This window comes from Narcine bancroftii, chromosome 14 (genome assembly GCF_036971445.1).
Source record: "Narcine bancroftii isolate sNarBan1 chromosome 14, sNarBan1.hap1, whole genome shotgun sequence".
Lineage (NCBI taxonomy): Eukaryota > Metazoa > Chordata > Chondrichthyes > Torpediniformes > Narcinidae > Narcine > Narcine bancroftii.
In genome coordinates, this window is record NC_091482.1 from 37931678 (window position 1) to 37954225 (window position 22548).

Genomic DNA, 22548 nt, shown 5'->3' on the forward strand with positions numbered 1-22548 from the left:
TGGAGGAGGAGGAGGGGGCCCTGGAGGAGGAGGAGGGGGCCCTGGAGGAGGAGGAGGGGGGCCCTGGAGGAGGAGGAGGAGGGGGGCCCTGGAGGAGGAGGGGGGGGGCCCTGGAGGAGGAGGAGGGGGGGCCCTGGAGGAGGAGGAGGGGGGCCCTGGAGGAGGAGGAGGGGGGCCCTGGAGGAGGAGGAGGGGGGCCCTGGAGGAGGAGGGGGGCCCTGGAGGAGGAGGAGGGGGGCCCTGGAGGAGGAGGAGGGGGGCCCTGGAGGAGGAGGAGGGGGCCCTGGAGGAGGAGGAGGGGGGCCCTGGAGGAGGAGGAGGGTGGCCCTGGAGGAGGAGGGGCCTTGACTTTAAAATAAAATACTATCGGCCCTTTTAACAGTCCATTTAAAGCCTGTGCAGTGCCGCCAGGTGGTTGTAGCGCTCTGTCCGCCCTCCTGGGTCCACACCAGCAGTGCTGCTGTGAATACAGCGCAATTTTTAAACACTCAGAGATTGATAGTGTTCAGAAACCAAAGTGTTTACTAGATGAATCACTGAAAGCGAACATTCAGGTACAACAAGCAGTTGGAAAGGTGTGTTGGCCTTCAATGAGATGAAAGAAATCCACGTGTAGAATTGTCCTGCTCTAATACACAAACAGGACTGGACTGTCTACTGAAAGAAGAATATATAGCAATAAAAGAAGACTGATTTCTGTAATGATCGATATGTCAGATAAGCAGGGTTGATAGGCCCTTTCATGCCAGGCCTCCACCCGGAGACCGGCTGCAAGCGCAGAAGAAACATAAACTTACCTTTCATGCATCACATTCTTGTCGAGCAGCACCTCCTAATGCCCTTTGGATCCAATCGAGGCGGGCAACTGGTGCCATGGCGCCACCTGTCATATATACGTGGCAAAGGCCGCCTTCCCTACCCATAATCCCCTACGCAGCTGAAACGACTCTGTGTTTTCCAGATCAGTTCTAGTTGCGTGGGGGATTATGGGTAGAGAAGACGGCCATTGCTCTGCTGCGATTTGAGCTGCAGAGAGTGGCCCCCAAAGGCTGTCTTCTCTACCCATAATCCCCCATGCAGCTGGAACAGATATGGAAAATACAGAGTGGTTCCAGCTGCGTGGGGTATTATGGGTAATGGCCTGCTGAGGCTGTCATAGCCCACTCCGGCCACCCCCTGATGGCCTCTGCCCTAACGGCCCCCGCCAACCGTCTCTGACCTGGCAGCTCCCACCGGCTGTCCCCGCCCTGAGGGAGTCAGGGAAGGAGACGGATGAGTGGGAAGGAGATAGTTCGCTGGCTGACGGCATCATCAGCCCGCCCCTAACCAGCATCTTATAGTGGCTGTACATTCATGTGAGGTCGCGGAGTGCTGTCCCCAAGAGGGATTGTAGTCGGCGCCTTGGAGCTGGCCCTGGCACATTCATGGAGGCAAGTCTCCCGACACAAGGGAGGAGAATCTCTACCTTCACACAGCTCCCCTCAGGAAGGAGGTACAAGGGCCTGAAGGTGAACACCCAGTATTACAAAAACAGCTTCTCCCTCCTCCATCAGATGTCTGAATGAGCAATGAACCACAATCACTACCTCACTTCCCCTTTTGCATTCATTATTTTTTTTAAATAGTGTATTTACGAAAATGTAATTTATAGCAATTTTGAACCTGCAGTACACAATAATGTTGCTGCAAAACAACAAATTTTGTGACACATGCTCATGACAATAAATCTGATATGGGTTCTGACAGGCTGGACAGGATAGATCCAATCATATATTTTCACTGGGTTGGGTAACAAAGTCTCAAAATAATGGGTCAGACAGAGAGCGGAAAACATTTCTTTACCCAGGGAATACTGAATCTTCTCTCTCCCCAGGAGGACTGTGGAGGCAAACGGACATCAAGAGATATTTAAATCTTAAAGTTTAAAGTTCAGAATTCAAAGTTCAGATTTATTGTCAGAGTATGTACATGATTTCACATACAACCCTGAGATTCTTTTCCCCCCGGGACAGACAGAATTTCTACTTATCAGTAGTGTAAAAAACTATACTCAAGAATAGATACATAAACAAAAGAGAAATGTAAACAAATTGAGTGCGAAAATACCAAAAATATTCAGTAATAAATTATGTGCAGAAGTCAAAGCCCTTAAATCAGTCCCTGATTGAGTTTATTGTTGAGGAGTCTGATGGTGGAGGAGCAGCAGCTGTTCCTGAACAGTCTTGTGGCACCGACACAGTGTCATTTTCTCCTGTATTTCCCCCCTCCCTTCCCTCCCTCCTTCCCACCCCCCTCCAAACCCATTAAACATTCAACATATACAATACAATAAAACCATTGAACAATGTCATCACACAATGAAAATAAACAAGAAAATTGTGTCATCTACTTTTATACACTGGGTCAGTTCATTTCGTCTTCTTCTCATTCTATCACTTTAGGGGGTGGAGGTCCACGGTAGGCCCTCTCTGTTATGTTCCATGTTCAGTTCCCAAATTTGTTCAAATAATGTGACTTTATTTTTTTTTAATTATATGTTATTTTTTCCAATTGAATACATTTATTCATTTCCATGTACCATTGCTGTACTTTAAGGCTCTTCTGATTTCCAAGTTGACATTATACATTTTTTTGCTACAGCTAAGGCTATCTTAATAAATCTTTTTTGCACTTCATCCAGTTTGAGGGGTAATTCTTTACTTCTTATATTACTTGGAAGAAAGATCTCTGGATGTTTTGGTATGTTGCTTTTTGTGATTTTATTTAATACCTGATTTAGATCTTCCCAAAACTTTTCACTTTCTCACATGCCCAAATTGCATGTACTGTTGTTCCCATTTCCTTCTTACAGCGAAAACATCTATCTGATACTGTTGGGTCCCATTTATTTAACCTTTGGGGTGTGATATATAACCTGTGTAACCAATTATATTGTATCATGCGTAACCTTTGTGTTTATTATATTTTTCATAGTTCCAGAGCATAACTTTTCCCATATTTCATTTTTTATCTTAATGTTTAGATCTTGTTCACACTTTTGTTTGGGTTCATCATTTTCTTTCTCTTGCAGCTTGATGTACATGTTTTTTATAAATCTTTTCGTTACCATTGTGTCTGTAATCACATATTCAAAGCTGCTTCCTTTTGGTAATCTCAGTCTTCTTCCCAATTTATCCTTTAAGTAGGTTTTCAGTTGGTGGTATGTAAACATTGTACCATGAGTTATTCCATATTTGTACTTCATTTGTTCAAATGATAATAAATTATTTCCCAAAAAACAATTTCCTATTCTTTTAATCCCTTTTCTCTCCCATTCTCTAAAGGAAAGGTTATCTATTGTGAAAGGGATTAGCTGATTTTGCGTCAATAATAATTTTGGTAGTTGGTAATTTGTTTTTTTTCCTCTCTACGTTAATCTTCTTCCAAATGTTGCAGTACTGGTGAACTTCTATATTGCATCAGTTTTTCATCCCACTTATAAAGTAAATGTTCTGGTACCTTCTCCCCTATTTTATCTAGCTCTATCCTGGTCCAATCTGGTTTTTCCCCTGTTTGATAAAAATCTGATAGATATCTTAATTGTGCTGCTCTATAATAATTCTTAAAGTTTGGTAGCTGAAAACCACCTTGTTTGTACCATTCTGTTAATTTATCTAGTGCTATCCTCAGTTTCCTCCCCCCCCCCACCCCCCTTTCCATAAGAATTTCCTTATTATTTTCTTTAGCTCATTGAAGAATTTCTCTGTTAAGGGAATTGGTAATGATTGAAATAGGTATTGAATCCTTGGGAAGATAATCATTTTAATGCAATTTACCCTTCCTATCAGTGTTAGTGGTAAATCTTTCCAATATTTTAAGTCATCTTATAATTTCTTCATTAATGGCTGATAATTTAATTTGTATAGATGGCCTAGATTATTATCTAGTCTAATACCAAGGTATCGAATTGCTTGTTTTGTGAAATCCGTATTATTCATTGGCATTGCTTCACTTTTATTTGCATTGATCTTGTGCCCCAATATTTTTCCAATTTCTTATGTAATTCTTTTATTGATAATTCTGGTTCCATTAAGTATACTATGATGTCATCTGCAAATAGACTGATTTTGTACTCCTCTTTTATTTTTATCCCTTTTATTTTATTTTCTGTTCTTATCAGTTCTGCCAATGGTTCTATTGCTAAAACAAACAGAGAGGGAGATGGTGGACATCCCTGCCTAGTTGACCTGCTTAATTTAAATTGGTTCGATATATATCCATTTACTGTCACCTTTGCCATTGGACCCTTATATAATGCTTTAATCCAATTAATATATTTCTCTGGTAGGTTGAATCTCTGTAATACTTTGAATAAATAATTCCATTCTACCCTGTCAAAAGCTTTCTCTGCATCTAAAGCAACAGCCACTGTTGGCGCCTTATTTCCTTGTACTGCATGGATTAAGTTAATGAACTAGCAAACATTGTCCGTTGTTCGTCTTTTCTTAATAAATCCAGTTTGATCTAGTTTTACTATTTTTGGTACACAGTCAGCCAATAGTTTTGCTATTATCTTATAATCTGAATTAAGTAGAGATATTGGTCTATACAATGCTGGTGTGAGTGGATCTTTCCCTGTCTTTGCTACTACTGTAATTATTGCTGTTTTACATGAATCTGGCAAGTTTTGTGTTTCTTCTATCTGGTTCATTACTTCTAGGAGAGGAGGAATTAATAACTCTTTAAATGTTTTATAGAACTCTATTGGGAGTCCATCCTCCCCAGGTGTTTTATTGTTTGGTAGTTTTTTTTAAAATATATCTTGTATTTCCTCTATTTCAAATGGTTTTATCAATTTGTTTTGCTCCTCTTCTTGAAATTTTAGTAGTTCAATTTTAGCTAGAAACTCATCTATTTTGTCTTCTTTCCCTTCATTCTCAGTTCAGTATAATCGCTCGTAGAATTCCTTAAAGTTTTCATTGATCTCTGTTGGGTTATATGTAATTTGTTTGTCCTTTTTCCGTGATGCCAATACTGTTCTTTTAGCTTGTTCTGTTATACACTGCCAAGCTAGTATTTTGTGCGTTTTTTCTCCTAACTCATAATACTTCTGCTTTATTTTCATTATGCTCTTCTCCACCTTATATGTTTGTAGTTTTTCGTATTGTTTTTTGTCTGCCAATTCTCTTCTTTTTGTTGTATCTTCCCTTGTTGCTAGTTCTTTTTCTGTACTTACTATTTCCCTTTCCAGCTGTTCTATTTCCCGATTGTAGTCCTTTTTCATCTTAGTTATATAACTTATTATCTGCCCTCTGATGAAGGCTTTCATTGCATTCCATAATATAAATTTGTCTTTCACTGATTCCAGGTTACGAATAGAGTCTCCATCTTCCAATGGGAGATGGATCATTTGTAGACTGACACAAATTAAAAGCGAGTTTCCCATGCCTGGATAATGTCACCATCTGCGGCCACGACCAGCAGGACCACAATGCCAACTTGGAGAAATTTCTCTGGACGGCCGAGGAGTTGAACCTAACGTACAACAAAGAGAAGTGCCTATTCAGCACCACCCACCTCGCCATTCTGGGGTACATCGTGGTTACAAGGTGTCATCGGCCCAGATCCAGAATGGATGCGCCCATTAATGGAGTTGCCCCTCCCCACCACGCTCAAAGCCCTCTGCAGGTGCCTTGGCTTGTTCTCTTATTACGCCCAGTGGATTCCCCGCTTCTCAGACAAGGTCTGCCCACTGGCTCAGGCCACCACATTTCCCCTCCCATCAGGCAGGCAGCCTTTACGCGCATCAGGCAGGACATCACAGATGCCATGATGCATGCTGTGAATGAGGACTGGCCCTTCCAGGTGGAGAGCAATGCCTTTGATGTAGCTCTCGCCACTACCCTCAACCAAGGGGGATGGCTGGTCGCCTTCTTTTCCAGGACCCTCCAAGGCTCCAAGCTAGGGCACTCCACCATTGAAAAGGAGACCCATGCAATTGTGGAAGCGGTTCATCACTGGCACCACTACCTGTTCATCCTTCTCACTGATCAGCGGGCAGTGGCATTTATGTTCAACACCACCCACAAGGGCAAGATCAAGAATGACAAGATCTAGCATTGGAGAGTCGAGCTGGTAACATACAGCTATGACTCCCCCCACGCCCTCTCTCAGACCTGCGCGTCACTCCACAATGACCAGCTGAAGGCACTGCACAAGTCCCTTTGCCACCCTGGCGTCACCTGATTATACCATTTCATTAAGTTCCAGAACCTCCCGTAGACTGTCATGGATATCAGGACCATGACCTAGGAGTGTTGGGTCTGTGCTGAATGCAAACCTCATTTCTTCCACCCACCTCAGGCTCACGTCATGAAGGCCACTCAGCCCTTCAAGCACCTGGGCATGGATTTCAAGGGGCCCCTGCCTCCCACGAATTGCAATGTCTATTTTCTTATGGTCATAGACGAGTACTCCTGCTTCCCCTTTGCCATCCCTTGCCTAGACACCTCCACGGCCACCGTCATCAGGGCACTGACACAGATCTTCACCATGTTCAGCTACCCCACATTTATCCTCAGTGACCAGAGGTCTAGCTTCATGAGTGAGGAACTACTCCAGTACCTGACAGCAAGGGGCATCGCGACTAATCGCACGACTAGTTACAACCCGAGAGGTAATGGGCAAGTGGAACGTGAGAACGTGGTTATCTGGAAGGCAGTTCTTTTGGCACTTAAGTCAAAAGGGTGGTCCATAGAGTACTGGCAGAATGCTCTTCTGGAGGTACTCTATGACATTCGGTCACTTCTGTGCTATCAATGCGACCCCTCAAAAACACCTGTTTTCATTCCCCAGGAGATCAGCGACAGGAATGTCCCTCCCAGCATGGCTCATGTCCCCAGGACTGGTGCTACTGCGTAGACACATGTGGGCGCACAAGGCCGAACCCCTGGTCGAGGAGGTATTCCTCCTGCACGCAAACCACAACTATGCCTACGTTAGGTTCGGCAGCAGCAAGGAAGACACCATCTCAACTAGGGACCTGGCACCGGCAGGAGCACCCACTACAACACAGTATCCTCCAGCCCAGGAACCTGCTGGCCTGTCACATACCCCCGACCCCGAATAGTTATGGGGCACTCAAGATCTCTTTGTATACCAAGGACTTGCTACAAACGTGGGGGACGAACCTGCCCCCTGTACATCCGATGCAATGCACACGACTCGACCCTGGCCTCCCCAGCTACCTCTCCGTGCTGCACCATGCCAGCCACTCCGGCCCCTTCCCCCAGCCTTCCCACACCCTTACCGACCAGTGACCAGGAGCCAATCCTGCGATGGTCGAAGAGACTCCGCCAGCCACCTCTTGTTGTTTTTACTACAATACCCCCCCCCCCTCTTCTCCGGGTCAATCTTAAAGAAGGGGGTAAATGTGGTGGTACACCACTGACCTACTGCAGGGGGAAACATCTGTACCTGCAGAACAGCATGGGGACAACACCTGGCCGGCTGTCAATCAGCTGGCTTGAATGGACCAATCCCCACCTGGTTGGGTGTCAATCACCCTCCGGGATATAAGCCTGCATCGGCCCTTCGAGGTCACACTCTCAGAGCTCACAGCAAACAGCAGCACACTCTCACAGCTGGCTCTGTGGAGTTTCATGTTGAATAAAGCCTGTGGTACAGTCTTGGTTTTGTGTGTTTGCTTCTGACTTACAGCACACCACCCCCCCCCCCACCCCCCACCACTGCCACCCCACCTGCTTTTCAAGTCAGGATTGTACAGGTACAACCGGATGAAATAGCATTCTCCGGTCCTCGATGTAAAACATGCAAACACACAACCAGACATAACTCACACACAAACAATACATATGCAGGACAAGTATTCAAATAGACAACAAAACAACAAACAAATAAATAAATATTTCTTCTTAGATGGTGAGTGCGGGCAATTCCTTTGGTCGTTCAGCATTCTCACTGCCCATGGGAAGAAGCTGTTTCACAGCCTGGTGGTGTGCGCTCTGATACTCCTGTATCTCTTCCCTGATGGGAGCAGCTGAAAGATGCTGTGTGCAGAGTGGAAGGGGTCCTCAATAATTTTGTGTGATTTATTTTTTAAAAATTATTTTATTTATTATTTTTATATCATATAACATTAATTATAACATATTCATACAGAAAATATATAATTGAATAACCTCCCCAACCTCCCTCATCCACCCCACCAACACCCACCCTCCACCCCCTTCCACCTACAAAGAAATAAGAAAGGAAATCATCTCTTAAAGACAACAACATTCAGCTATTTACCTGTGGAAACCATGACACCGTACTGGGGTGGACTGAGAGATTAAATCTCCAAACCAAGAATTTTTAGGTGTTGGCTCCATACTTTTACAAATAACAATGATATTTTTCCCTCAAATTATGCGTAATCTTTTCTAAAGGAATGCAGGATTTCATTTCAGTTTGCCATCTTTGCATTCCTAAAACTAAATCAGATTTCCAGCTAAACATAGAAATTCAATTTGATACATAGTCAATCTTAGTCCTAACACAATCAACTAAATGTCCCCTAATAAAAACAACATTGGATCAAACAGAAGACTCACTTTTAATACTTGCTCCAAAAACAAATTAACTTGAGAACAGGTCCAAATTGAGTGAAAACAAAGTGCCTATCTCTTCTCCACATCAAAAGCACAAATCCAAAGAAATTAAATTAAATTTCTTTAATTTTTGAGGGGTTAAATATAACTGATGTAAAAATTTATATTGTACTAATCTGTATCGTACATTTATAACCTTAGTCATACTATGCTTATACAAATTTCTCCAAACATTTTCACCTATCTTCCTATATAAGTCAGATTCCCATTTTAATCTTGATTTATCAACATTTAATTTAGACATTTTATTTTGCAATAACTTATACATTTCAGAAATAAACTTACTTGTTTCTTCTTTAGTGAGTAATAATTCCAAAGCAGATTGTCTAGGTAATTTTAAAGTATGACCTAATTTTTCCAATAAAAATGTTTTAACCTGATAATAGCAAAAAAAAAAGTATTACAGTAAAACCTCGATAGCATGGGATCCAAGATTTCATATCGCGTTACAGCCGAGTCGCGGAACAGATGCATATATGTGGCTGGAGGCCCACCAAAATGGTTTCCATCTTTACTGTCTCCTCAGTTCAGGAACAATTCATACCCAGTCTAGCCTCCATGTAATAAAACTGCAGATATCGTGGTTGAAGTAAAAATACAAAGCTGGTGAAAATCAGCACCTATCATTTATAGTTTGGGCCCCACAGACACCCGCACTATAAGCGATTCTGCAGATTAACGAATTGCGTTCTAACGAGGTTTTACTCTACTAGGAACTTGAAATTTCCCCTTCATCCAATTAAAAGATACAAACTTGCCTGCTTCAAAACTATCTTCAACTTTTAAAATCCCCAATTGTTTCCATATCTTTAAAAACTGATTATTGACAGTAAAAGGAAAAAGTTTATTTTGATATAGAGGCATTTTCACTGAAATCTATCTCATAATCAATTTAATTCCATATTTCAATTAAATATTTCAATATTGGTGGATCCTTACCAATTAACAATTTTGAATTCCATTTATAAATAATTCTGACATAGATTTCTCATCAATATTATCTAATTCTGTACTTGCCCAAAATGAAGGTTTATTTAAATCAAATATTCCATTAATAAATTTCAATTGTGCAGATTTATAATAATTCTGAAAATGTGGAAGTTGTAAATCACCTAATTCAAATTTCCAGGTTAATTTCTCCAAAGGTACCCTATTCATTTTACCTTTCCATAAAAATTTCCTTACAATTGAACTAAGATCTTTAATTTTTTTTTGAGGTACTAAACAAGGAATAGATTGAAAAAGATATTGAATCCTTGGAAAATATTCATTTTAATACAATTCACTCTACCTATTAAAGTAATAGGTAAGCCATTCCACCTATTTAAGTTATATTTAATTTTATTAAATAGTGGAACATAATTTAACTTATACAAATTATCTAAATTTCTATCAATTCTAATACCTAAATATTTCAATTGATCTACTCATTCACATCGATCATAATCTCCTTCTACTAATGGCATAACTTCACTTTTATCCCAATTAATTTTATAACCACATATTCTCCCATAATCTTGTAACTTTTTATATAAAGAAATTAACTAATTTTCAGGATCTGTTACATAAATCAATACATCATCTGCAAATAAACTAATGTTATACTCCTCTTTATTAACTTTAATTCATTTTATACTAAAATCTTGCCTTATTGATTGTGCTAATGGTTCATTTGCCAAAACAAATAATGCAGGAGATAAAGGACATCCTTGTCTAGCTGATCAGGTTAATGAAAAAGAAGAAACTTGTCTACTGGTGACTACTCTATCCAAAGGATTTCTATATAAAGTTCATAAATATTGGCCCAACTTGAAATTTTTGCAAAATCTTAAATAAATAATTCCATTCTAATCTATCAATATTTCCCATTGAATATATTGATCTCCTCCTTCTTCTTCCGATTCCTCTTCCTGTGATTGTGGCACAAGACTTTTGTCTTCCCTTCCTACATCTTCTTCTTCTGTAGATGTAGCCAACAGTTGAAATTGTAGACGGGCTCTCTGCTTAGCCCTTGTTCGACTTGCGACTGCAAGCTCTGACTCAACCACTTCCATAGTGCACATCCGCAATGTTCCACACGTGCGTTGATTCTACAGTCATTTCTGTCATCTTTTTCTGAGCTCCAGCGCCATCTTCTCCAGCTCCCTGAGAAGTTGGCGCTGGAGTTTGAATCCTTACCCGAGGAGGCTTGATAGATCGAGGCCTGAGAGGAACTAGGATTAGAGGCTGAGTCTTCAAGGTTGGCCCAGCAACTTCCATCACTCTAACTACAGTTATAGCCAGTTTTTTTGCAGTCTGTGTTCTAGATATTTTTGCAGCCATCTTTTGAGACCTCTAGAAGAGTTTTAAAATTATTCAATATTTAACTTTTTTTAAAAATCAGGTATTAATTAATTCTGCCAGGAAAGGCATTTCCACCTTCCCCCTATGCCACGCCCCCCCTTTTGCATGTTTTCTTCAGACAACAATACCAATCATGGGGGCGGGGGCGTACTCCAGTGATTTTTTTCTGCCATTCTTATGGTCCTGTGGATGGACCTCCGATCCAGTAACCGTATCACACCGGGATGCAGTCGGCCAGGATGCTCTCAATAGAGCTCCTGTAAAAGTTTGACATGATGGTGGCCGGTAGTCTTGCCCACTTCAGTCTTCTCAGGAAATTCCTGTTGCAACTTCCTGACATGTGAGAAGATGTGTGTCCACGATACGTCACTAGTTAAGTGAACTCCAAGGAACTTGGTGCTCTCTGCTTTTCAGTGTTATTGATGTGTAGTGGAAGGTGGTCGACCTTTTGCTCATACCTTGATGAAGGGCGCAGGCCTTCAATTGATTGCCTTCAATGGATGTGGCAGGAGCTTTCCCAGCACTTTATGTATTAACTAGAACCACAGTGTCTGCAGACTTACTTATTTCACTACTATCTCTCCAGTCAGGTCTCAGGTTCGAAACACTTCTCCAAAGTTGTGAAACTTCATCATTGCACTTCTTATTAAAGTGAAGCTCTCAAATCCAGCAAAAAGGAAACCATTGCCTGCAAGATAACTTTTATTGGATCTGAAGGCATAATGAGAATCAAGATTCCGTTATTGTCATGTAATAGTACAGAACATGTACTATTACATGGAACTGTCTTATGCCTGCAGACAAAAAAAAATCACCATTGTCATTGCCTTGTGTCCCCTTCTGTACATGAGAAGGAGAAGCAAAAGGGAGTCCTTTTAGAATCACTGAGTGTCCGTGGATTCACCTCAAGTGCTCTCATCTTCTCTGCAGCCGCACAAACACCTGTTTGATCCATCGGCAGCCCAAACTCCAGATCCAAACCCAAACAGATCTAAAACCGAACTCCAGATCCAAACATCTGAAAGATCCATATCTTAGGAAGCCTTCACTGCTTGAGACCTTTCGGGAGCCTTTCTTACCTGCGGCACCCTCTTGAATCCCAGATCTGGATACCTGGTTGATATGAGCCAGTCTCCTGCAACCCGCAGCCTGTGCTGGTACCCCGACCACAAGTTGCCCACAGCTTCTTGCTGGTCCGCTGAAGAGTCATTTCCTACATCTCAGTGGGGGGGGGGGGTGTGATGGGGCTGTTCTCCCCATTTCTGGTGTCCTGTGATGGTCTGCTGTACTGTTTTACAAGCATTAGGTCTGGGCAGTTAAACCCTTTGGAGCATTTCTGTATCTCTGCTCTCCACTGTCCCAGTTTCTGCTTTCCAGGGTCCGTGCCAGTGGGGGCCCTGTCAATTTGTAGTTGTTGTTGTGCTCCTACCTCCAGATATTTTTTTGTCCTCATAAACATTACAATTCCATTTAAAATAAAACATTTTCACCAAATTCCTTTCCTCATGATTAAGAAGGAATCATGAGGGTTAGAGGGTTCCACTCAAATAAAAACTTTGCTTTTCACGTCAGACTTCTTTTAATGATCTTGTTCAGAGGCTGTGTTGGGGATTTTGGAATATATTTCTGATGAATGTATTGGAAGGAGCGCATCATGTTTCTGCAGATTGAAAGTTGGTGCCTTTCTTAATACCAATATTGGTTAAAAAGGACTGTGTCCAGTTGCTTTAATATTCCCTGTTAAAAATTGTGCAAGAAGCATAAAAACACACACTCCTTGCTCCAGATGATGGCTGAAGATGCTCAAAACCAAGATGTTCTGAGACAATAAACTCATTTGTTTATTTCATTTAGGTAAAGGTTCCATCATTGTCATGTAAAACTGCATTTAGAACATAACATACATGAATTCCTTTAACTTTTGTCTACCGTAAGGAACACAGAGCGTCACCACTTTGTCCAGCACCCCTCACATAAATGAAGGAATGAACTCGCAACCCCAGGTTTACAAGACCAGTGAACTATAGGAGCCTTTCCACTTTCATTAGTGAACTTGTTACAAAACTGACCAGTCAAACCCAACAGCTACAAGGTTAAGAGACCTTTAGATCAGTTAAAAAATTAAAACACTGGTGATATTTTGGAGTTTCAGCCAATAAAGGGGCATAGAATCAAAAATGAATAAATTGATACCAGCCCTGATTCTGTAGCTGAAGCATAAGACTGGCTGGATTTCTCTTGTGGACTTGAGTTAAATGCTCCGTTCCTTATTATGACTCATCTCTAGATCATGCCAAGTCTCTGTGCCCTAGAGATGTTTCACGCTCACCTACTTTCTCAAGTATCAGTCATAAATAGAATTTCTATAACTTGTAACAAATTTGTGGCAAGGGCTTTGATGCAAGTTGGTGGAGATTGTGTAAAGACTTTCACGTGCATATCCCTTGTCAGGACAAAGTAAACTTTAATTCCCACTAAATCAAAGGAAGTAAAATATCTATGATAAACATTCATATTAACATTAATTTCTATACTAGATTTAAGTGAATAAATATAAAATATGAAGCCAATAGTCTAGTTTTATTATCTCATTGTCCTCAGAAGAACACTTTGAGTATCGAGTGATGAAATGTGCAAGGGCTAGTACGATGTTATAGTTTAAGAGGGAGGACTGAATCAAGGGTAAATGTTTCAATGAAAAGCAAAACAGTCAGGCTGCACCAGTGGAGAGAGAAATAATGTTTCTGGTCAGTATCCTTTCATCAGAACTGAGATCAGCTTGAAAATCAAAGGTGTTTTAAGTTGCAGAGAATGCGGAGGGTTGCAGAGAACAACAGGAATGTCGATGACAGGATGAAGACAGAGAGAGATGATCGTGACTGAGAGAGGTTGGTGAATGCCTTCATCTCCCCATCCTTCCCCCTACTCTCCAATTTAAAATGTTTGATTTCTAACTTTTCTCAGTTCTGATGAATCATCATTAACCTGAAATACTAAATCTAACCCATTTTATTATTTTAGATTATATCCCCCACCCTCCCCTAACTTTGCGTGGTTTATCTCCCATCCATGAATCATTTGAGCCACAGAATATCGGGGGACTGATGTAGCAAGCCAGCAGTCAACTGTCCACTCTGAAGTCCATTGTTAGGATGACAGATAACCCAATCGGATTCCTCACCACTGAGTCACTTCCCCTGAGAAGAGGCCTCCACTAAGATATTGTGGTGACATGAGCCCATCAAAGTGGACTTTGCCATCCCACTTCAAAAATGAGCAACTTGTGTTTGTTTTCAGTGCAGGCGAAGTTGCCCTGTCAGAAGCTGACTGAGAGAACTACTTCTAACTCAACGGAAGGAAATGACTCCGAGACATTGTGTATTTGCTCTGCAAAGAAGATGGAGGCTTTCCCTCTTGCTACTGTGCACCCTAATCACCTTCCTAACTCTTCTGCTGCTTCTTGTTGGCATCCCCGGTGAGTTTCCTGTTCAGCTTTAGGGTGCGGTAAGAATCTAATTACTGTACTTGCAACCTTTATTTTAAATACCCAGACCAGATATGGGCAATGGTCAGCAACAATAGATCAATGTGGTTTTCTCCAGCTACCTTTCCAATTGTTCTCTTATAAAGCATGAACTTTATGTGAAGATGTGCATATGGAAAAGGTTCATTTAAAAACCATTTGCATCCCATTTACTTTTTGTGTGTGAATGGATCATAAATGAGTAATGACATGTGGGAATGTAATAACATGGCTGTTACAGAAATATGGTCCAAATATAAGGGGAGAAATGGAAATTTAATGAGAAAAAGGAGGCAAAGTGGAGAATTAGCAGGGAAAGTATCATTGAGGCCCTCAATGAACAAGGCCAGAATCCATTTGGTTCGAGGGAGAAATAATCAGGTCATTGTTATATTGCTTGGGAACCAACAAATAGTCAAAGCTACGCAGAAGAGAAAATCTGCAAGGAAATTGCAGAAATGTACAAAAATTGCATTTGATGATATTGGGGAATTTTCAATTTCGACATGCAGCACGGAAACAGGCCATTTCAATCCATGAGCTCATTGCCACCCAACTGACCTCCAACTCTTGCTATGTTTCAAATGGAGAGAGGAAACTGGAACTCCTAGGGAAAACCCACGCAGAAAGTGAGAGAATGTACAAACTCCTCACATACAGCGCGGGATTCGAACCCTGGTCTCAATTGCTGGTGCTGTAAAGGCATTGCGTTAACCACTTCGCCAACTGTGCTGCCCTAATTTAAATGCCACAACATGGATTCGAGCAATGATAGAGTTAGGGGTATAAAAGAGAACATTTCAGTGATGCATTCACATGGTCAATAGTGTGCTTTTGATCACTCATTGAAAGGAGCTGTTTATTGGATCTAATCCAAGGGAATGGACCAAGCATCAGGAAGGATAAGGATCCCTGTTTCAGAAGATTTCGATTTTCAATTGAATAAGAAGAGCGTAAAATAAAACCTTAATTGGAGGGTGAATGTCTTCAATGAATGAGAGATGATATAACTGAGGTAAAGGGGGAAAGGCAAAGGCTGAACTGAACAATGGGAAAAGTTATTTCCATTGCAGGCTGTTTTCCTGAAAAAAGGGGAAAGGCAGGGAAACTGCAGCCTGAACTATTTGGATGATGACCTAGATAATAGAGGAGGGCCAGGGTTGGCATTGTTTGTTTATGGGGTGGGGGGGGGGGGGTGGGGGGGAAGGCCAGTTAGATTTAACTGGTTGGTGAAAGAGAAGAGACCAGGTATCAGGAAGATAAGGGAAGGGCTGGAGATTGAGATCAGAAGGTGGATGTTTGAATCTGGACAGGTGGGGGTTTCACAAAACATTAGCTTGAGGCAGACAGTGCAGAATAGAGGGTCCAAATAAAATGAAGTGATAATTCATCTTGCTGATATACTGCCCCAGTGCAGTGTGAGCAAAAGCATGTTCTCTTGAAAGTATCAAACAGTTGTCCCCTGTACAGCTGTTCCATAGCAATGCTAGGAAAGAATAACATCATTCCGTGTGTACTCTGTACTGATCCAAATAGAGATCTGGGTATACAGGTACATTGTTCCCAGAAGGTGGCATCACAGGTGGGCAGAGTTGTAAAGAAAGATTTTGATATCTTATAACCATATAACAATTACAGTACAGAAACTGGCCATCTCGGCCCCTCTAATCCGCACCAATTTAAGAGATCTCCTCTAGAGCCACTTGACTGGACCCTGCCCATTAACCTCCAATCCCCTCACATCCATGCACCTAGCCAACTTTTTCTTAAATGAAAAATTTGACCCTGCTGCAACCTCTTCCAGAAGGTCATTCCACTCAGCCACCAGTCTCCCTCTCATGTTTCTTCTAAACTTTTGCTCCTTAACCCTTAACTCATGACCCCTCGTTCCAATCTCACCTACACTCAAGGGGAAGAGCCTATTCACATCTACTTTGTCTATCCCCCTCATAATTTTAAATACCTCTATCAAATCCCCCCCTCAACTTTTTACGTTCCAATGAGTAAAGTCCCAGTCTACTCAATCTTTCTCTGTATTCTAGATACTGCAATCCAGGCAACATTTTAGAAAATCTTCTCTGCCCCCTCAACCTTATTGATATCCTTCCTATTATTTGGGGACCAGAATTGCACACAATATTCCATACTTGGTCTCACCAATGCCTTGAATCTTCTTTGGCTTGGCTTCACGGACGAAGATTTATGGAGGGGGTAAAAAGTCCACGTCAGCTGCAGGCTCGTTTGTGGCTGACAAGTCCGATGCGGGACAGGCAGACACGATTGCAGCGGTTGCAAGGGAAAATTGGTTGGTTGGGGTTGGGTGTTGGGTTTTTCCTCCTTTGCCTTTTGTCAGTGAGGTGGGCTCTGCGGTCTTCTTCAAAGGAGGTTGCTGCCCGCCAAACTGTGAGGCGCCAAGATGCACGGTTTGAGGCGTTATCAGTCCACTGGCGGTGGTCAATGTGGCAGGCACCAAGAGATTTCTTTAGGCAGTCCTTGTACCTTTTCTTTCGTGCACCTCTGTCACGGTGGCCAGTGGAGAGTTCGCCATATAACACGATCTTGGGAAGGCGATGGTCCTCCATTCTGGAGACGTGACCCATCCAGCGCAGCTGGATCTTCAGCAGCGTGGACTCGATGCTGTCGACCTCTGCCATCTCGAGTACTTCGACGTTAGGGATGTAAGCGCTCCAATGGATGTTGAGGATGGAGCGGAGACAACGCTGGTGGAAGCGTTCTAGGAGCCGTAGGTGGTGCCGGTAGAGGACCCATGATTCGGAGCCGAACAGGAGTGTGGGTATGACAACGGCTCTGTATACGCTTGTCTTTGTGAGGTTTTTCAGTTGGTTGTTTTTCCAGACTCTTTTGTGTAGTCTTCCAAAGGCGCTATTTGCCTTGGCGAGTCTGTTGTCTATCTCTTTGTCGATCCTTGCATCTGATGAAATGGTGCAGCCGAGATAGGTAAACTGGTTGCCTTGAATAGTCTCAACATTACTACCTATATTTCATACTTTGATTTATAAAGGCCAGCATACCAAAAGCCTTCTTCACCACCCTATCTACATGAGATTCTACTTTCAAAGAACACTGAACCATTATTCCAAGATCTCTCTGTTCCTCTGCATTCTTCAATGCCCTACCCTTCACTGCATATGTCCTATTTTGGTTATTCCTCCCAAAATGAAGCACTTCACACATTAAACACCATTTACATTAAACTCCATCTGCCTCCTATCAGCTCACTCTTCTAAGCAGTCCAAATCTTTCGACAGTCCATGAAAACTATCCACAACTCCCCCCTATTTTTGTATCATTCGCATATTTTCTCACCCAAATTACCACCCCATCATCCAAATCATTCATGTAAATGACGTACAACAAGGGACCCAACACTGATCCCTGAGGCACACCGCTCATCACTGGCCTCCATTCTGACAAACAGTTGTCCACCATAACACTCTGGTGCCTATCGTCTAGCCACCATTGATCTGACTACCTCAACATCTATCCCTAGTGACTGAACCTTCCTCACCAACCTTGCATGAGGAATCATATGGAAAGCCTTAATAAAATTCAAATAGACAACATCTACTGCTCTACCTTCATCAACCTTTCTAGTCACTTTCTCAAAAAATTCAACAACATTTGTCAAACATGACCTTCCCCTCACAAACCCGTGTTGGGTGTCCCTGATCAATCCCTGCTCTTCTGGATACTTATACATATTATCCCAAAGAATGCTTTCCATTAGTTTACCCACCACCAACGTCAAACTTACTGGCCGATAATTGCTGGGCCTACTCCTGGAGCCCATTTTAAACAGAGGAACCACATTTGCAACATGCCAATCCTACGGCACCACACCTTCCCCCAATATGCCTATGTGGAATATCAGGATGGTTGACAGGACACCATCTCCATCCAGGACCTGGTGAATGCAGGAGACACCACCGACTGTCCAGCCAATCCCCTCTCCCAATATCCCTGACCAACTGGCCCCACTATCGGTGCCCACTCTTGCACCCCAAACTCTAATCGACATGAACAGCACCATGGTACCAAAATCTCCTCATCCACTGGAGTCGAGACAGTTGTGCGAGACACCGCCCGGAAAATGACAGTTGTGCCGCAGCAGACCCTGCGACAGTTCCAGCAACAGACGAGACCGCTGAACAGGTTGAACCTGTAAGAGACTGGAACTGCAATGAACACTAAACCACACCACACCTCTGGACTTTGTTTAAAGAGGAGGGGTGGATGTGGTGCTATCATATGTATGTACTGCATAGCTGGCCCACCCCCTCACCCCGTGATTCCTCCCTCCCAGATATCCCCATAAAGGCTGTTACGCCCAAACCCCTTCCTCAATATCTGCCTTGGAACTGGGCAAGCAACGTGCAAGCTGTGCTAACACTTTAAGGTGATTAAAGCCTATTAATCATGAGTGTCTGACTGTGTTCAGCCCATAATCCTCCAAAGCCAAGAAACACAGGTGCTGGAATATGAAGCTAAACACCTACGGCTGGTTGAACTCAGCAGGTCAGGTAGCAACAGTTGCTGAAAAAGTACTGCTGACATTTCACCTTGATGTTTAAACATCAACCAGTCTTTTTATCTCACTGCTCTGAGTTGCACCAGCAGATTGTGTTTAGTTCCCTCTAAGTCTTTTAAATGTTACAGTTGGACCTGCCTTTACCATGTTCCCATCACTCTTTGTGTGAAAAACATGTCACTCAGGCCCTTCTTAACCCTTTCCTCTCTCTCCTTCATTCTCTGCTCTCTGGTTTTAGATTCCTCTTCCCTGGGGAAGAGGCAATGACAACCTGTTGCCTCGTGTTTTAATAAACCTCTAAAAGGTCTCCCTTCCACCCCCTCTCCCCCAGAGCTTGTAACTCTCCATTGAGCCCTCCAGTCTATGTCTGCTGAATCATAAAGGATTTGTGTATTTGTACTTCCCCGCATTATACTCTATCTGCCCATCTTCGTCCCACTCACTCAAGTGAGCTTTCACAAGTTGCCATATTCTTTTAACGTGCTCGCCACTGACTGTTGCCACCCTGCTTTGTGGTGGTGGCTTTGAATCCAATAAATGTGATGTAGATGGAGAAAAGCTGAGGTCAATGCACAAATCCTTCCAGCATTTAATCATTTACAGCTTGCTGTCCTAAGAAGCCATGCCCGTTGGCCATTTTCCATAATACATGATCCATTGGTAAATGAGCTCTAATGCAGAGTAACAATTTTAGTGACACTTTACCAAATACTCACTGAAAGTCTATCCACCCTTAACTATATTGTTTGTTACACTATTAAAAATCTCAGTGAATCTTTGAATCATAATATGTCATACATTAAACCATATTGACCCTGCCTAGATGTGTTGCAATTTGCCAAATACCCTATTGATTTGTCCTCAACAACGACCATGAAATCAGCCTAATTTGTTTCTGTTTCCTGTTTATACCCTTGTTCCTTTCCAAAACAAAGTGATTACAAAAGCCAGGATGACAATTTATTGCATTTAACGGTGCTTTTAATCCAGAAAAATATCCCAAGGGATATTATCAATCAAAATTTGGACTAATCCTAGAAATATAGTGAAGCAGATTATTAAAAAGTTGGTCAAGAAGATAGACTTCAAAGAGCATCTTAAATGAGAGAGAAAAAGAGAATGAGACGGCAATTCCACATCTCATTGCCTTGGAAGGTGACGGCATGGCTACTGCAGTGAAATGATTAATTAAAGGGATGATCAAGAATACATGAACCACGCTGTTTAAGGAGATCACGTCATAGAGGGATATGAGTACTGAAACTTGTAGATTTGAAAATATATCCTGACAGATGTCACAGAAAGGCCAAGCCAGAAAATAATATATTGCAGGGAGTTATATTGAAATAAAAATTATTGTTCTTTTTTTACAGTTCACAAGCAAAAGGAAAATACTGTGAATATTTACTCAACGCTTGAAAATATTTAGATTTCACCATTGATAGTTATTATAACCTGACCAAAGTGATGTCATCCAGGGTGAGGGGTACCAGTCCAGGGATGAAACTTCAAATCTCACGTTATTACTTTGTGAATTTGAACTAAATTTAAAATTGGAATGAATAAAAGTGACTGTGCTGGTGTGACTTGTTCTCAAAATGTGACTGGGCCATTGTTTCTTTAACGTTCTAGTGAGCCAAGATGTGAGTTGAGCCTCCTTCTGATGCTATTGACTCTTCACTTTCTTTTGAAACAGAAAACTGTCAATTTGTTTGGGAGAAGCAAAACACTGTTATGATTTCCTGCGATCCTCACAACCTAAGAATGAAAAAACCAGCTGCTTCCCTTTGTGAGATGCAGAATCCTGGAATTATTACAGCATAACGCATGCCACATCTTTACACGATTGTTGATGAACCTCATATACCTGTGTGGCTACAGCAAGAAGAATTTATATCACATCGTCTCAGAGGTGCTCCAGCATTTTGTGGTTTTGCTTCAACCACAGTATCTACAGATTCTCGTGATTTACTTTTTCTTCTCCAGTCTAATCCCTGAGATGTTATCTCTCATTGCTCTGGTCAGCTTCCTCTGCCACTTGTGCTTCCACCTGTATGTCCTTCCTAAAGAGTGGTGACTGAAAGTCAATATGGTACCCAGTGATTTATTGAGGTTGAAACTGTCCTTCCTGATTCTGTATCTTACAAAGCCCAAGCTCCGAATCCTCTTTAATCACTAACTGATCTTATCATGACTCCTAAAACATCAATAGAATACTACAGCACAGAAAACAGGCCATTCTTCCCTTCTAGTCTGTGCTGACCATCATCTCCTTAGTCCCACTGACCTGCTCCCATTCCATAACCCTCCAGAACTCTCCAATCTATGTATTTATCAGTTTATTCTTAAAACACAAGATCGAGGCTATATTCACCACATCACATGGCAGCTCATTCCACACTCCCACCACTCTCTGTGAAGAACTATCCCCCTAATGTTCCCACTAAACCTTCCCCCCTTCTGCTTAAAGCTATGACCCCTTGTATTTATCTCCCCCAATCTAAGTGGAAAAAGCCATCTCACATCCACCCTGCCTATACTTCTCATAATCTGTAAACCTCTATCAAATCTCATTCTTCTTCACTCTAAGGAATGAAGTCCTAACCTGTTTAATATTTCCCTGTAACTCAACTATTAAAGACCCAGCAACATCCTAGTAAATCTTCTCTGCACTCTTTCAAACTTACTGATATCCTTCCTGTAGTTAGGCGACCAGATCTGCACTCAATTTTCCAAATTTGGCCTCACCAATGACTTAAACAACTTCAAAAGAACATCGCAACTTCTATATTCAATACTTTGATTTATAAAGGCTAAGATTTCTGTAAGGCCTTCAATAAGGTTCCAGATGGAAGGTTGGTCAGGAAGGTTCAGATGCTAGATATTAATGTTGAGATAGTCAGATGGATTCATTGGTGGGTAGAGGGTAGATGCCAGAGAGTCATGGTGGATAACTGCTTGTCAGGATGGAGGCTGGTGATGAGCGGTGTGCATCAGGGATCAGTGTTGGCTCCCTTGTAGTTTGTCATTTCCATTAATGATTTGGATGATGGGGTGGTACATTGGGTTAGTAAATATGCAGATGATGCAAAAACAGGGAGGGTTGTGGATAGTGAAGATGGCTTTCAGGGACTGCAGAAGGATTTGGATGGCTTAGAAGAGTGGGCTGAAAGGTGGCAGATGGAGTTTAATGTAGATGTGTGAAGTGCTTCATTTTGGGAAAAATAATCAAAATAGGACTGTGGTGGTCCACCACCGGCCTACTGCAGGGGGAAACATCTGTACCTGCAGGAGTGTAAGGGGGCAGGACAACACCTGGCCAGCTGTCAATCAGTTGGCCTGAAGGGCTCAAGCCCCACCCGGTCAGGTGTCAATCACCCTCCGGGATATAAGCCTCCCGAAGCTCACTCAGAGTTACTGCAGCTACAGCCAGCCTGGCTCTGTGAAAGTCTTTGTAGATTAAAGCCTGTTGTACAGTCTTT